Source organism: Sciurus carolinensis, chromosome 17 (genome assembly GCF_902686445.1).
Source record: "Sciurus carolinensis chromosome 17, mSciCar1.2, whole genome shotgun sequence".
Taxonomy (NCBI): Eukaryota; Metazoa; Chordata; class Mammalia; order Rodentia; family Sciuridae; genus Sciurus; species Sciurus carolinensis.
The window spans coordinates 7,938,595-7,957,064 of record NC_062229.1 but is presented as its reverse complement, the minus strand read 5'-3'; the positions used below and the strand labels follow the sequence as shown (position 1 = coordinate 7,957,064).

General features: G+C 38.8%; 1 pseudogene; it reads left to right on the top strand.

The window, feature by feature from the left end:
• Positions 1 to 11,027: 11,027 nt before the first annotated feature.
• LOC124967929 (putative gustatory receptor clone PTE03) lies at positions 11,028 to 11,665 on the top strand (annotated as a pseudogene).
• Positions 11,666 to 18,470: the final 6,805 nt, after the last annotated feature.

Below are 18,470 nucleotides of genomic sequence, written 5' to 3'. Positions count from 1 at the left end.
GCTGAGCATGTAGCTTATGACAAGACACTTGCCTAACATGTTTAATGCCTGGGATTTGATCCTCTGGACCACAAAGACACACACACACACACACACACACACACACAATATAGACAGGTACATCTGAATTTAATCCAGGCTCCTGCCTTACCTTTAGGGATGGAGTGGTGTTAACTGGGTGTCAACACTGTTTGTCCTCTTTTTTTTATAATGGGAGCTCTCTTGGACATACATGTTCATTAGTTGCAGCGTGGTAATCTTTCAGAAAGGACACTGTGCCAAGCATTACAATGCTTACCTTACATATACTCATGTTATATTTTTACAATTATCTCAATAAAATTAGGGGGAAAACGTCTTGTAAATTTTAAATAATGTGAACAGACTACAGAAAAAATAGCCAGCACGGTGCTGATCAGGAGAGCTTCTCTACTGACCTTTCCCGTGATCTCTATGAATGTGTGTGCACTTACGTGTGTTTCTGTTTCACATCAGGAAAAATACACTTTCCACCCCTCAAAAGGAGTGATATGTTGGAACATTTAAGTGAGAGAGAGGACATATCAAGCTTAACCAATGCAAATATCAGGAAGGACTGAAAATATGTTTTCAAAATTTGGTTAACATGGAAAATTAAGGAAGAAAATAAACATCAATCACACCAATATTTTTTGACCTGGATATAGAGAATATGGAATAATGAAAAGGAATTAAATAATACATAAGATAAGCACATGGATCAGAACAACTATGAATACATAACTAGCACAGTATTCTACTGTAATTTTAGAAGACAATTGGTTTCTAATTTTCTTTTCTGGTTTGAAAAAATATTACAGTTTTAAATGGACTCTGAGATAATGAACGTGCACCCTAGAAGCATGAAAAAGTGAGAGTACAGACAAATAGTGTTTAGTCACAGCTGAGGTAACAAAGAGAAAACATCTGAGCTCCTCTGTGTCACTTACACTGAGCACATTTTGAGATCCATACAATAGGTGAAATTATCTAGTTCAGGTTTGATTCACTAGTTAAACTCACATGTATTGTATTTCTGAGTGACTTACTATTCTTTAATACATTTAGTTTTTCTTGTTTATCTTTATTTACTTTTACTGGTTTACTGTAAGTATACACAACACTGGGAGTCATTAGGCCATATTTGTACACACTCAGAACATCATTGGTTCAGTCTCATTCACTCTCATTTCCCAGTAGAAAACAACTAGTTCTACATTCCATAACTAATTCATAGCAAGGTTACTGCCTTTCACATGTGACCACACATACCAGAGACCAGGGTGGGGCTATAACCAACAAGGTGCTTACCCTGGGGAGGGAATGAGAGGAATGGAGGGGAAACTGTGGGGCTGCACTCTATGTGCTTCTCCATCTACTGCTTCATTTAAAAGACCTGAGACTACAAGGTGTCAATATGTCATGCTCCTGGGGAGAGGAGTAGGTGCATCTGTGCTGCTGTCCTTATCTACACAGTCTCTGCAGCTCATTTTTGAACTAGTTAGTAGGTAAGGAAGGATACTAGGAGGAAGCTGCTGGCACCTACACATTCTTCCCCAGAGAACTCAGAGCTCCTGATGCTGGGACTGGACATATCTCACTGTGGAATGATGAAACAGGAAGTGGTCAAGGGATTGAGAGAGCAATGGATGCTATGGGCTGCCCTGGAGCCTCAGAATTCATTCAGGAAAATCTTGGATTCCAAAACCACAGTACATGACAATATGTGCAGATGGTTCCTTGAATTTGTTTAGCAGGTGGTCATGAAAGCGAGAACTATTCCAACATGACTGGTGTCCCAGGATAAGAGTTGATTAGGGCACAGATGCCCACAGAGGAAGGACCACATGAACACCCTGGAAGATGAGGGCAATCTTCCAGTTGAGGAGAGAGACCTCAGGGGGATGAAGCACAGTGGATGCACCCATCACTCCACCTCCAGCCTCCAGAACCAGGGGGAAGGAATTTCTGTTACCAACAGTCCTAGTCTGAGCCACTTTCCTAGGAAAGTTCTAGAGAACTAAGACACTTACCAAAACTCCTTCAGCACCAAAAGGCTCTGCAGTATGTAATTAGTAGAATAGGTCTAAGGAGCTATCACAATTCTCTTTATGAGGAAATGGACCTGCAGCTGTCCAGAGAGAGTAGGTGCCCAGCAGAATGGGAGCTGTTTGGATGTTGGGGGATGTGTGAAGAGAATGTGTCAAGAAGGGGAAGTCAGGAGAAGTCTCATGAGCCTGCTTCTCCTACTCCTGTGCCCCAGGTGCCTCACCAGTTCCCTAGGACGAAACCAGAGCAAAACACCTGCCATCCTGTCCAAATCATGAGATAAGGGCCTTTGGGTGGTCTGGCTGGCATCACTGAAAAGATGCAGCATCTCACCTGGAAGCTGAATAGAGAAATGCATTCCCAGGATCAGAAAGTGTTCTCAGGACCCTCAGAGGCAGAGGGCTCTGGATCAAGAAGGAGAAGGCACAGCTGGTGCTTCCTGGATTCTCAGAGCTTCCCGGAGACTTTCACTAGCTGACACCTGCAGCCTCTGTGTCCCTCAGGACTCAGTTTCCACAGCTCCTCATTATACCAGAACTGTTACTGTCATTCTGATCCCAGGAGTGCATGTCCTTGAAGACCAAATCTGTAGAAGAGAGGAAATCAGGGTGGTGATCTCCTGACCCATGAATCCAGGTGTACATCACCAGTCCTCTCCAATGCTTCTGCTCAGCTCTATTTCATGAACCGTGCCCACAATCACATTGAACTTCCCAGTAAATTCTCCTCTTCCAATTCACCTACCTCCATCCGTTTCATCATACAGGAAGCCTAAATGAATTTCAGGTATGAAAATAAACTTGCATACATGTAGGTATTTATAACCCAAGCATAAACAGAGCTAAGATAGTATAAAATTGCAAACATTTAAAGATGTCTCTCCATATGTGTATTAAAGTTTGTTGAATCATAAGCTTTTGTTTGTTTGTTTTCCATACCTTTGATTTGGTGATTATCATTTCCTTATACATACATATATATATATATATATATATATATATATATAGGTTCAGTGAAAATTTTCATCACATAATATTTCAACAACTATATAAGTTTAGAGTCCATTTGGGAGACAAACCACATTGATATTTGATCAAGAAGCATTTAAATAAAGAATTATTATGTATTACAAAGGGATGAAAATTAATGAGATTGAAGTACAACTCTGCAGAGTACAGGAATAGAATATGGAAAATCTCCTCAGACAGATGTCTTATCAGAGGTGCTCTGTGTAAATCCATTCCAAGGTCTGCTGGGTAAAGCAGCCAACTGCTGGGTGTTCTGGTCTACGACAGACCAAGGGACCCTGGCATGGAGAAGACACCCATGCCAAGGATCCAATCACTAAAATATGTGATTTGCCTGAACTTTGTACTTTTGATGAGAACCAAAGTGTATATAATATTATTTTATATTTTTGGTAGATTATTATTTTTATTCTCCATATTTTATATATAAGATTATTTTGCTGAGCTTGTTGGCACATGCTAGTAATTCCAGGGGCTCAGGAAGCTGAGGAAGGAGGAAAACAATTGCAAAGCCAACCTCAGGAACTTAGCAAGGACCTAAGGAACTTAGGGAGAGATTATTATTTTTATTCTCCATATTTTATATATAAGATTATTTTGCTGAGCTTGTTGGCACATGCTAGTAATTCCAGGGGCTCAGGAAGCTGAGGAAGGAGGAAAACAATTGCAAAGCCAACCTCAGGAACTTAGCAAGGACCTAAGCAACTTAGGGAGATGCTGTCTCAAAATAAGAAATAAAAAGGGCTGAGGGTATGTCTCAGTGGTAAAGCACCTCTGGGTTCAATCCCTAGTGCATAAGAAAAAGATTCCTACCTTTTTTCATTGACCTCCTTCTCTTCATATTAAAATCGACTATAATTTCATAATTACACTTTGTAAACTCTGTTCCAATTCTGTCACAATATTTCCAGTGGGCATTTTTCTTCATTTTAAAAGACTGTGGAATAAAACTATAGTTTTACATTTTTAATTGAGGTGATAATTCATGCACAGTATCACCAAAAGTTTAAGTAGTATCAGATATGTCATTTTGAGCATGTTTGATTAGATCTCAACGTCATTTAATAGCTGGAGAAAATGTTCCATGGTAGTAATCAACTCAAAATATGGTAATTAAGAACGTCAATAATTTGCATTTATTCACCCTTTTTACCATGTTAACTCTTTCTATTAAACGCTTTATCTATAATATTCAAAGTATATCATTTTAAAGGAACTTCTAAAAATGATGACATTGTAATTTCTCTCTTCCCCATCTCCTACCCATTAATCTACCCATTAAAGACCTGAATAGTAGATAAGTTATAAGAAGACATCAGAAGGGTTACAAAATGAGACCAACTCTTCCAAATCCCACTCAGAACAAAATAAATAGGAGAACATGTGGAATGGCAAATTCCAAGTGGCCTCAATCAAGAAATTGATTCTTCTTCCCAGGTAATGAGTCAGTGCCCAAAGAGTAGAGTAGTCCAGAGGCAGAGGTGAGGCTTCTGTATTTGAGCAATGTGTATGGACTCAAGATCTGAGCACGTCTAGACCATGGCTGTGGACATACAACTCATGAAGGTTTTGGGAAATTCTCCCAGGAGGAAATAACTGAGTTAAATCCTTGCTTAGTGGATGAATTTGTAAATTCTCCCTCCAATAAGCAGTGTAGTGGAGTTAACAGGATCCAGGAGCAGAGACCTGTCTGGTAATTGGCGAGGGCAAGGGTGACCCAGATAGATGAGAATTCAGGCTCTAGCCCCATTGGACTGACCTCAGGAAATTGTAGGAGAAGAACTGAGGGTTGTGAGTGGAGATCTCTTCTTAGGAATATTGGCATAAATGAAGAAAAGATAGAGAACTGAATGGGAGCATTGAATAATCTGAGAGAGAGAGAGAGAGAGAGAGAGAGAGAGAGAGAGAGAGAGAGAGAGAGAGAGAGATAGAGAGCGCTAGAGAGAGAGAGAAGATAGAGATTTTCCACAGGTACATTCAAGCCTAGACAAGTGTGACTGTGTTCTCTGCACGAGAGTTTTTCCAAGCTAAGTTTATATACAAATGAGCACTTTTCTTTCTCATAAAAATAAATAAAAGAAAATACTTGTGGGCTCATGAAGTATTTTAGAATCATTAATGATATAACTACCCCATAAACAAATAGATCTAAACAGTTTCATATAGAAATTCTTCCAATCACTCTTTAAGAATCATTTATAAGAAGAAAGGGAAAAATACAGCAAAGACTGTCAAGGAATATCTTAATTCATTGTATAAGACCACCATAACAAGGATGACCATATCAGAAAAGATAAGTGCAAGAGAAGAATAAACACAATTCCAGCCTTTAACTAATACATTCACATACCTATTCCAATAGTTTCAATTTTTGGAAGTAAAAGACTCATCTCCTCCTTACAACTTTTGCTCTCTCTCTCTCTTTCTCTCTCTCTCTCTCTCTCTCTCTCTCAAAACATACTGGCTTGAGATTTTGGGTTTCATTTATCTCAAGTATCAAGTTTTATACTTATTCCAAGTATTTCCCTCCATAAATGAGTTTCATGTATTTTCTGAAAGATGAAAATAAGTAATTTTTTAAACAGTCAAGTTGGATGACTAGACTTTTAAGTCTCTTATGTAAGAAGTCATCTTATTCCAAGGTTTTCTTTATTTCTAATAAAATAAAAGGAGGGGCTAAGTATGAAATACAATGATACTAAATTTCATTGATATTTGCTGTTTGCCAGGAAGTGTGCCAAGCTTCTTCCCATAATTATATAACCTGTCCCCACTTCTCAAGAGGCAATCCTCAAACTACCCACTTTCCCATCACCCAAGGTCATGTTCCTCATGCACATTCCTGAGTACACCCCCCACGGATGAAGCACCATCTCTGAGGACTGGACCAAGAGACCTGTGCTCCCATGAGCTCTCTGTGCTTCTCATGCACAGTCAAGTTTGTGAACCATCTGGATGCTTCCTCTAATCTCCTCATGGTATCCCATTCACCTTGCCAAGGGCATGACTATGGATTTGTTTGGACTAAGATATGTGAAAGGATGATTTATGAATAAACATTCGGATAGGTCTTTTCTCTTTTGAAACAACACCCAAGGAATATATACTCATCTTTCTATCTCTAGGTACCATGTTGGAATCTGACACCTGCCATCAGTCCAGGCACCCAGTGACTACCAGTGGATCCAGCACCAGAGTGGGACTCACTCATGGAAGGCCAATGAACCCTACTGTGATGGACATGCTTGTACTTCTTTATTTTTCTGTTTATTTTTACATAAGTATCATTGCTGTCCTCTTGCAGATGACTGCTAGATGTCAATTTATTTGTTTCCCTTTTTTGTAACATTAGTGAATCTGATTTCAGCTTTTCATTTGGTTTGCTTTTCTTTTTCCTCATGGAACAGTGTTGAAGAACCCAGGAATATGATACAGAGGTGGAACAAACTTCAATATTGTGCATTATTTGGTAATTTTTTTTGTATTTTTTTGTAACTAAAAAGCTTTGCTACAATAAATTTAGTATCATTGTATTTCCTACTTAGTACAATACAGATGCATAACACAGATTACATATTTCATTCAATTCAGCAATCTATGTTTACCTGATTTCCTAAACATAATTGTGGATCATTAAAAAATGACTTTCAATATGTAAAAACAGAAAAATGAGAGATTACCCTCTATTTATGTATGATCTATCAAAATGTATAAATGCATTCTACTGTCTGTACAACTAATTAGAACAAATAAAATAAAATAAAATTTAAAAAATGCATATCATAATTAAATTCCATACTGTAACTAGTATGTCTGTTTCTGTATATCTATACTGTATTTTCGCAGTGCATTACTTTGGTTATATTTTTTTGGTTAAATGTGACTCATGTAGCAAATAAATCCATTCATTTAAGAGTGTTAAAAACTGTAAGTAAAATGAGAACAGTAAAGTGTCTGTTTAGACAGCTAAATTTGTCCCTTTATTTCTTTATTTCTATAGAAGGAATTTGTACTTCTTGCAAGGCAGTGTCTATTGTGTTTTCTTTTGTCATCTCCCTAAGGCGTGGAGACTGTCTTGAACTCAGAATCCTCTTGCTTCAGCTTATTATGTAGCTGGGATTATAGGCATGTGCCACTGTGTCCCACCACCTTTTCCACCTTATCCTGAATATATTTTTAACTGTTGAATATAAAATGCATGAGTGGAATGAATGTTCCATGAGGCATCCACAGAATTATCCTCAGGTTGTGTGTGTTTTAGCATACATTTATTATAGTATCTTATGCAGGTAATGTTTATATCCAGCCATATAAAGAAAATATATTACTGTCTAAAATGTGGCATGACTCCTCCTGATACTGTTGTTAGAACAGTGTTACCCCTGAATACAAAAAGAAAACTAAAATCCAATAACAGAAGCAAGATGGGTTGTGTGTACATGGTACTTGAAGCAGATATGAGAATAAACAGGGAGGGAAGAAGAAATCCACTTGGCCTCTCCAGGAGAGACAGTCAGCCAAAGCAAAGTTCTTCACCCCTGAGCCTGGATCCTTAAGGAATTGTGCTGCTTGGAAATCACATGGGACTAAGTGTTTGACTAATGAGGAGCTTTGGATATTGAAGCTCCATGGGCCACAGAGATGGCAGTCTGCCTGCAATCACCCACCCACTCTACACCTTGCCCAGGGGAGTACACAACTCACCTGACCCCGGTCTCACGAACATCATTTCTCCATAAGATGCAAGTGCCACACTGTCTTTCTGCATTTTCTAAAAATAGTTCTTCCATTCACCTTTCTCTTTCACATGCAGAAAGGAAATGAATGTCATTTCTCAGTGCTGACACCAGGCAATCTGACGTCTCCCAGCTTATGTTTTTCCATTAGTGACAGGTCGTTGTCTGCCAGTCCATTTTGGACAGCTGTGAGGTGAGGACATGAAGAAGATGGGAAGAACTAGGTCACCTGTCAGGTGTCTGCCTGATCATCTGTCATCTCCACATTCTCTTTTTCTAATTCACCAAGACCTAGCAACTCTCATCTGCTAATACCTGACTTTGATTCTTAAGTCCAGGGATGTTTTGCATACTCAACAGCAACCTTCTTTTTTTCAGTTTGCAGAATGATCTAGAATTCTCTAACATTGTATTTAACTAATTTGGCAAAGGAACAAAGGTCTATGGACCACTCTTCCTTACTTTTCTCTTCTTAGCTTGTAGCATTCCTTCGTAGAGCAGATTTTTGGCCAACCTAGTCTCCTGTTGACAAATATTCTGGGAGTGAACCGTTTCATGTATGTGAAAATATACATGCATAAATGTATATATTGTACAGGTAGGCACCAAGACTATACACTAGTCTACTCATTTCTCCACATTGATCTATGAAATACTGAAAAATTAAAAAGGCAGAACGGGACAAACCTAGAACAAACAAACATACATATACTTTCAGAATTAGTCAGTGACAATATTTTGCCATTAGAGTTATTTTCTTAAAATAACAAAATACTACATATCAATATAATGTAGACTTTACGTTGCACTTCACTATTTTGCAGAGGTAAACACAATCTTTACCTAATTTTTGTACAGATGTTATTTGATACTTTTACACATTGCACATTGTTACATTTGAGTGTGTTTATGCCAGTAAGCATATATTTGTTTATTATATCACCTGTACTTATGTATATGTTTATTTATGCAATGTACCAATACATATGTGTGTATAGATTTGCAATGGATTTTATCTGTAATATATGCCTATATTCATATTTGATATAATAAGACATTGGAATCAGGTAAGGACATTAAAATTATTGAGCTAGAGAAAAATATACCAAGATTAAGATTAAAAATTGATAAAACACATTATTTTTAACGAACTGATGATAAAATACCATGTACAGTGGAAGGTGTTAAAATGTGAATTATGTACATGGTCTATCTCCTTATGGAAGCTAAAATTGTTGGCCTGAGGGTAGAGTAGGGATTTCGAGTGGTTGGGAAGGTGTAGAGAGAGGGGGTGGAAAAGGGTGCCTGAATCTGATCAGTGCTTGCTATATACCTGCATGTCAATATCTCCTCAACCCCATTAATATATACCAATAATTTAAGTGAATTTTAAAAAGAAAAAGAAAAAGAACGTAAAACAAGAACATGGCTTTCAGATAGAATCACTCAATAAATTGAAGCTGCATGGGAGTAGTCAATATGAATTTCAGTACAGTGGATCCCTTGGGGGAGAGAAAACATGTGACCTTAGTAGGACTGAAGATCCCAACAATCAATATCTTATATTGTCTTTCTGTTACAATCAACACACAAGCAATCATGGTATACTTTCATGGTGAGAGGTTGGTACTCAGGTCTTTATTTATAAGTGATGTTTGAATATTTGAAATCTTCTGTAAGAAATTAAAAGTTTTGTCTGTGGGATTTTGAAAATTATTTAAATTTTATTATGGTATAGATATCTTTTTAAGAAAATTATTTTTCTTGATGGCTTCTGTTATTTTCTTGCTACATCTAGATCGGGTTTATTTAATTAAATTGCTAGACATCTTATTATATGCTCATGAGAAAAAATCTTGAGGTCATTAATGTTCATTGAGTAGTCCTGGGGTTTGAACACAGGGGTCCTCAATCACTGAGCCAAATCCCTGAGTCAGGGTCTCACTAAGTTGCTTAGGGTCTTGGTAAATTGCTGACTCTGTTGACAAATATTCTGGGAGTGAACCGTTTCATGTATGTGAAAATATACATGCATAAATGTATATATTGTACAGGTAGGCACCAAGACTATACACTAGTCTACTCATTTCTCCACATTGATCTATGAAATACTGAAAAATTAAAAAGGCAGAAGGGGACAAACCTAGAACAAACAAACATACATATACTTTCAGAATTAGTCAGTGACAATATTTTGCCATTAGAGTTATTTTCTTAAAATAACAAAATACTACATATCAATCATCTCATGATCCTCCTGCCTCAGCCTCCCAAACAGTGGGGACTACAGGCATGTGACACCATGCCCAACTAAATGGGCAATTATAAACAGAGGATAAGATTTTTTTTTTAAAAGCGTGTTCTGTTCTTTCATCACCATACATTTTGGTCAATCCATCCCTTCCCAAAAATATTGTCCTGTGTGAGATAGACTGGTTATGGTCATGGGAGAAACAAATCATAATAGAAATATAAAGTGCCTCATCAATCAAGCCCTATTCCAAAATACTTTGTGTTCTTGTTCCTCATCCCTGCATGGTTCCCAGAGGCATTTATAATGGTTTCCCCATTTTAGGATTGAGGAGACTGAGGCTCCCCCTACAGTTCCAAACCCTTTCTTGCTTACAAAGGAAGCCCTGGAGCTGAAGCCTGAGGTGAAGACTTGATTGAAGCTGTTATTATTGATTTAGATTAAACATCATTTCTTCCTCTGCTTATTATGGATTTGGAGAATTCTCATAGAAAAAGCCATGTACCATTTTCTATTTCATTCTTTTTTCCTGGTGCAATGTGAAAAAGATCAGGTTTTCAACAAGTAAAACATGGATAACTGGAAAGTGCAGGAAAGTGGAGAGCAGGAAGAACTGAAGGTGGGAAGGGAGAGAGAGGCAGAAGCAGAGGGAAGATGAGCCACCCTGCGGGGACAGTACAGCTCTGAGAGCTTTCTACATAAGGGATCTGTGATCTGTGGCATCTCCTGAATTTTTTTCCCATCAGACTCCTCAACATCATGGAATCAGAAAATCAAACTGGCACAATAGAGTTCCTCCTCCTGGGTGTCTCAGAGGATCCAGAACTGCAGCCTGTCCTCCTTGGACTGTTCGTGTCCATGTACCTGGTCACAGTGCTTGGGAACCTGCTCATGATCCTGGCTGTCAGCTCTGACCCTCACCTCCACACCTCCATGTACTTCTTCCTCTCCAACCTGTCCTTCACTGACATCAGTTTCATCTCTACCACGTTCCGCAAGATGCTGATGAACATCCAGAGACAGAGCAAGACCATCAAGTTACACAGGCTGTCTCACCCAGGTCTGCTTTGTCCTGGTTTTTGCTGGATGGAAAACTTTCTCCTAGCAGCAATGGCTTATGACTGTTATGTGGCCATCTGCCATTCACTCAGGTACTCAGTCATCATGAACCCCCACCTGTGTGTCCTCCTGATGGTATTGTCCTTAACCATTAGCGTTGTGTATGGCCTGCTGCACAGTCTGATGGTGCTGAGGCTGTCCTTCTGCACAGACCTGGAGATCCCCCACTTCTTCTGTGAACTTGATCAGGTCATCAAGCTGTCCTGTTCTGATACCCTCATCAATAACATCCTATTCTATTTAGTGTCTCGTATAGTGGGTGGAGTTCCTATTCTTGGGATTATTTACTCTTACATTAAAATTGTCTCTTCTATTCTGAAAATGTCCTCAGCTGGGGGAAGGCATAAAGCCTCCTCTCAGTGGTGTCCTTATAATATGGGATGGGTTTTGGGGTGTACATTAGCTCTGCAGTTACTGACACTTCCACAAATTCTGCTGCAGCCTCAGTGATGTACACTGTGGTCCCTCCAATGCTGAACCCCTTTATCTACAGCGTGAGGAACAGGGACATGAATGAAGCCTTGAGGAGCCTCATCATTAAACTTCTTTTTTGGTGACTGTGTCATTTGCTTTGGGCTTTGGCTTCTAGTAAAAGTCAGTGTGCAGGGATACTGGGCAAGCCACATTTCTTATGCTATGGTGATTGAATGGCATAAATGTGAAGGGTGTTCCATCTTAGATTTGAAACCTGATTTGGGCGTTCTCTAGCATGGTAAAGGTTAAGATTCCTGTGAACTTTCCACGATTGTTATCTTTGTTGGTTTCCATAGTAATGAACTCTGAGCAAATGATTGCTATGGTGATTTTAGTGGTGAGGGGTGGATTTCTCAGAAGAATATTAGCACAGCAGGACAAGATGCTAAGCAAGGATTTCGCTACAGCTCAAGGAATAGCTTCTGCCTCAGGCTATGGATAGTGCCATGTTTATGGCTTCCTGAAATATGCCCACTTAAGGTCTGTTTTATGGTCCCATGACATCCTGAGATTTGTCCCTGGGGTATTTTTTTCGCCAGAGATCAGAGCAGTATGCTTTGCTATTAGTCAGTCCTGGTGGCAGTGGGGTTGAAACTCTGTGGTTCATACATGTTCTGCCTGCACAGCACTGGCAGTGCCCACTGCACTTGACTTCTCATTCATGAAATTAGAGTGTATTTTGTCCCCAGGATTTGACACGATTATGAAATATTTGAACTTCATCAGTGAGGATGTCTCTAGATCCAATAAGAAAAAAATGCTGTCGCTCAAGTTTGCTCAAAGAACTAAGACAATCTTGCATAAATTAGAGTTCAGAGTATGTACCTGCAGGTCCAGTACAGTAGGGTTCATTGGCCTTCCATGAGTGAGCACCATTCTGGAGCTGGATTCCCTCATGGTCACTTGGTGCCTGGACTGATGGCAGGTGTCATATTCCAACATGGTACCTAGAGATAGAAAGATGAGTACATATTCCTTGGGTGTTGTTTCAAAAGAGAAAGGACCTTGCCAATTTTCATTCAGAAAACATTATTTCACATATCATAGTCCAAACAAATCCATAGTCATGCCCTTGGCAAGGTGAATGGGATACCCTGAGGAGATTTGAGGGAGCATCCAGATGGTTCACAAACATGACTGTGCATGAGAAGCACAGAGAGCTCATTGGAACATAGTTCCTTTGTTCCAGGCCTCAGAGATGGTATTTCATTTATGTGGGGTGCACTTAGGAATGTGCATGTGGAACAAGACCATGGGTTATGGGAATGTGGATAGTTTGAGGATTGCCTCATGTGAAGTGGGGACAGGGTATATAATTATGGGAACGAGCTTGGCACACTTCCTGGCAAAGAACAAATATGAATAAAATTTGGTATCATTGTTTTTCATACTTAGCTCCTCCTTTAATTTATTAGAAATAAAGGAAACCTTGGCATAAGATGAATTCTTACATGAGAGACTTAAAAGTCAAGTTATCCAAGGACTGCCTGAAAAGTTACTTATTTTCCGTCTTTCAGAATATATTTGAAATTCATTGGTGAAGGTGAAATACTTGGAATAATTGTAAAATTGGTTACTGGAGATAAATGAGTGCCTAAAGTACAAGGCTGTATGTTTTGATAGAGAAAGAGAGAATATGAAAGTGTGTGTTCTCTGAGTGGAAGAGATCATTCTTTTATTTCCAAATAATTTTGCATCACTAGCCAAAATACCTCCTGGGATATCGGTTTTTGTACGTTTTTATATATTATTGATAAATTGGATAACTAATTGGTACAGGTGTGTAAGTATATTAGTTAAAGCCTGAAATTGTGTTTATTCTAGTTTTATGCTTATCTTGTCTGATCTGGGAATTCTTGTTATGGTGTCTTTATACAATGAATTGGGATATTTCTTACCAGTGTTGGCTGAAATTTTCCCTTTCTTCTTGTAAATGACTCCTAAAGAGTAGTTGGAAGAATGTCTATACAAAACAGTTTAGTTGCACGTGTTTTTGGGGTAGTTCTATCGTTAATGATTTTAAAATACTTCATGAGTCCAAGAGGATTTTCTTTTATTTATTTATTTTTATGAGAAAGAAATGTGCTCAGTTGTATAGAAACTTAACTTGGAACAACTCTCATGCAGAGAACCCAGTCACCCTTGTCTAGGTTTGAATGTACCTGTGGAAAAGCTCTCTCTCCCTTTTCTCTCTTTCTCTGTCCCTTGTCTCTCTCTCACTCTCTCTTTCTCTCTCTCTCTCTGATTATTCTATGCTCCCATTCAGTTCTTTATCTTTTCTTCATTTATGCCAATACTCCTCAGAAGGGATCTCCACTCACAACCCTCAGTTCTTCTCCCACTATTTCCTGAGGTCAGTCCAATGGGGCTTGGGCCTAAATTCCCATCTGTGTGGTTCACCCTTGCCATCGCCAATCACCAGTAAGCTCTCTGCTCCTGGATTCTGTTAACAGCGCTCCACTGTTTATTGGAGGGAGAATTTACAAATCCATTCACTAAGCAAGGTTTTTGCTCAGCTATTTCCTCTTGGGAGAATTTCCCGAAAGCTTCGTGTGTCCACAGCCATGGTCTAGACAGTGCTCAGATCTTGAGTCCATACACATTGCTCAAATACAGAAGCCTCACTTCTGCCTGTGGACTACTCTCCTCTTTGGGCACTGACTCATTACCTGGGAAGAAGAATCAATTTCTTGAATGAGGCCACTTGGCATTTGCCCATTCCACATGTTGTCCTACTTATTTTGTTCTGAGTGTGATTTGGAGGAGTTGGTCTCATTTTGTAACCCTTCTGATGTCTTCTTTTAACTTATCTATTATTCAGGTCTTTAATGGGTAGATTAATGGGTAGGAGATGGGGAAGAAAGAAATAACAATGCATCTTTTTTAGAAGTTCCTTTAAAATAATATATTTTGAATATTATAGATTAAGAGTTTAATAGAAAGAGATAACATATGGTAAAAATAGTTAATAAAACAAATTATTCAAATCCTTATTTACCAAAGTTTTGAGTTGATTACTACCATGGAACAACTTCTCCAGCTCTTAAATGACAGTAAGATCTAAAAACACGCTCAAAATGACATATCTGATACTACTTAAACTTTTGTTGATACTGTGCATGAATTATCACCTCAATTAAAAATGGAGAACTATAATTCTATTCCACAGTCTCCTGAAATGAAGTAAAAAACCCACTGGAAATTTTTTGACGGAATTGGAAGAGAGTTTACAAAGTGTGATTATGAAATTGTAGTCAATTTTAATATAATGAGAAGGGGTCAATAAAAAAAGATAGGAATCTTTCTTCTCTGCATTTTTTTCGCACTGGGGTTGAGCCAGTGACACAAAGTCTCCCTAAGTTGCTTAGATCTTTGTTAAGTTGCTAAGATTTCCTTGGAACTCGTGATCTTTCTTCCTCAGCCTCCTGTGCCAGTGAGATTCTAGGCATGTGACAGTAAGCTTGTGGTGATAAGAATCTTATTTATAAATTTAGAGAATAAAAATAGTAAACTATAACAAAACATTAAATAAGAATTCATGTTCACAATTTTTCATGAAAAGTACAAAATTCAGGTAAATCACATATTTTTAGTGCTTGGATCGATAGAATGGGTGTCTTCTTCATGCCACGCTCCCATGGTTCTCGGTAGACCAGAACACCCAGCAATTGGCCTCTTTTCCGAATGGCCCCTGAATTGTTTTATATAGAGCACCTCTGGCAAGTCATCTATCTGAGCAGGTTTTCCATACTATTTATATATTCTGCAGAGATATCTTCTTCTTTTTAATTAATTTCCCCCCGTTTGTAATCCTTGATAATCCTTTAGGTTAAATCATTCTTGGTCTAGTTACCAAGTGTTGTGTCTCCCAAATGAACTTTAAACATTAATAGTTGTTGAAATATTATGATATCAAAATTTTCACTAATGATAGTAGAGTGAAAAAGATATTATTACCTCATGTACAGTATGACTGCATGACCCATGTGATCCTGCAATATGAATAATCAGGAAAATTGAGAGACTATACTCTATTTATATATGAACTATCAACAATTAAAAATGCATTCCACTGTCATGTAAAACTAATTATAGCAAATAAATATAAAAAGAATTTCAATGAACCCATATATATGTACAAGGAAATGATAATTATCACATGAAAGAGTATGGAAAACAAAAAAAGCTTATGATTTAAAAAACAATACAGTCGGGGAGAGTCACTTTGAATGTTTACAATTATGTGATATTTTAGTTCTATTTACATATACCTATATATATACCTATATGTATGAAAGTATATTTTCACACCTGAAATTCAGTCAGGCTTCCTGTATGATGAAATATGTGGAGATAGGTGAATTGGAAGGTGAGTATTTACTAGGGCAGTTCAATGTGATTGTGGGCAAGGTTCATGAAATTGAGCTGAGCAGAAGCACTGGAGAGGACTGGGTGATGTACACATTGACACATGGGTCAGGAGATCACCACCCTGATTTCCTCTCTTATACAGATTTGTTCTTTAAGGACATGAACTCCTGGGATTAGAATGACAGTAACAGTTCTGGTATAATGAGGAGCTATGGATACTGAGTCCTGAGGGACACAGAGGCTGCAGGTGTCAGCTAGTGAAAGCTAACTCAGAAGCTACAGGAATCCAGGAAGCACCAGCTGTGCCTTCTCCCAGAGATGGTCCTTCTAGATCCAAACCCACTAACTCCAGGGTTCTGAGAACACATTTGTGGTCCTGAGAATGCATTTCTCTATTCAACTTCCAGGTGATATGCTGCATCATCTCAGTGAAGTCAGCCTGACCACCCAAAACCCCTTAGTTCATGATTTGGATGGGATGGCAGGTGTTTTGCTCTTGTGTCTTCCTAGGAAATGGTGAGGCACCTGGGGCACAGGAGGAGGAGAAGCAGATTCATCAGCCTGCCCCTGACTTCCCCTTCTTGACACATTCTCTTCTCACATTCCCCAACATGCAAGCAACTCCCATTGTGCTGGGCACCTGCTTTCTTTGGACAGCTGCAGGTCCATTCCTTTTAAAGAAAAGTATAATGGTTCCTTAGAACTATTCTGCTAATTATGCACTGCTGAGCCTTTTGGTGCTGGCGGAGTTCTGGTAAGTATCTTAGTTCTCTAGAACTGTCCAAGGAAATTGCCTCAAACTAGGAGGGTTGATAACAGAAATTCCTTCCCCCTGGTTCTGGAGGCTGGAGGTGGAGTGATGGGTGCATCCAGTGTGTTTCACCCCTTGAGGTCTCTCTCCTCACCTGGCAGATGGCCCTCATCTCCCAGTGTGTTCACATGGTCCTTCCTCTGTGTATATCTGTGCCCTAATCAACTCTTATCCTGGGACACCAGTCATGTTGAAATAGGTCTCACTCTCATGACCACATGCTAATCATATTTAAGGAACCATCTCCACATACAGTCATGTACTGTGGCTTTGGAATCCAAGATTTTCCTGAATGAATTCTGAGGCTCCAGGGCATCCCATGGCATCTATTGATCTCTCAATCCCTTGACCACTTCCTGGTTCATCATTCCACAGTGAGATATGTCTAGTCCCAGCATCAGGGTCTCTGAGGTCTTTGGGGAAGAAGGTGGAGGTGCCAGCAGCTTCCAAGTGGTTTTTCTTCTGTAACTACCAACTTTTTCAAGAAGGAGTTTTAGAGATTGTATAAAAAAGGACATCAGCACATGACCACCTACTCCTCTCCCCAGGAGCATGACATATTGACACCTTGTGGTTTCAAGTCTTTTTTAAATGAAGAAGTAGATGAAGAAGCACATAGAGTGCAGCTCCTTGGCTTCCCCTCCATTCCTCTACTTCCCTCCCCATGGTCTGCTCCTTGATGGATACAGCCCCACCCTGGTGTCTCGTATGTGTAGTCACATGGGCAAGGCAGTAACATTGCTATGAATTAGTTATGGAATGGAGAACTAGTTGTTTTCTCCTGTGGAATGAGAGTGAATGAGACCGAACCAATGATGTTCTGTGTGTGTACAAATGTGGCCTAATGACTCCCAGTGTTGTGTATACTTACAGTGAACTCGTAAAAGTAAACAAAGAAGAAACGAGAAAAACTAAATGTATTAAAGAACAATAAATCACTCAGAAATGTAATCCATGTGAGTTTAACTAGTGAATGAAACCTGAACTGGACAATTTCAGGCATTGTGTGAATCTCACCATGATCTCAGTGTAAGTGACACTGAGGAGCTCAGATGTCTTCTCATTGTTACATCAACTCTGATTACACACTATCAGTCTGTACTCTCACTTTTTCGTGTTCCTAGGGTGCACTTTTATTTTCGCAAAGTCCATATTAAACTGCGATATTTTTTCAAACTAGAAAAGAAAATTAGAAACCAATTGTCTTCTAATGATATAGTAGAACACTGTGGTAGTTATGTTCTAATATAGTTCTAATCCATGTGCTTAACTTACGTATTATTCCATTCCTTATTCATTATTACATATGCTCTATATCCAGGTCAAATAAATATTGGTGTGACTAATGTTTATTTTCTTCCTTCATTTTCCATGTAACCAAATTTCCCAGATTTATTTTCAGTGCTTCATAAAAGTTGCATTGGTAAGCTAGAGATCTACCCTCTCCTCACTCAAACGGTGCAACATATCACTCGTTCTGAGGGGTCCAAAGTGTATTTTTACTTATGTGAAGCAGATATACATATGAGTGCACACACATACACACACAGAGCACAGGAAAGGTCAGTAGGAAAGACTCCCCTGTTCTGCACTGTGTTGGCTATTTTTTCTAT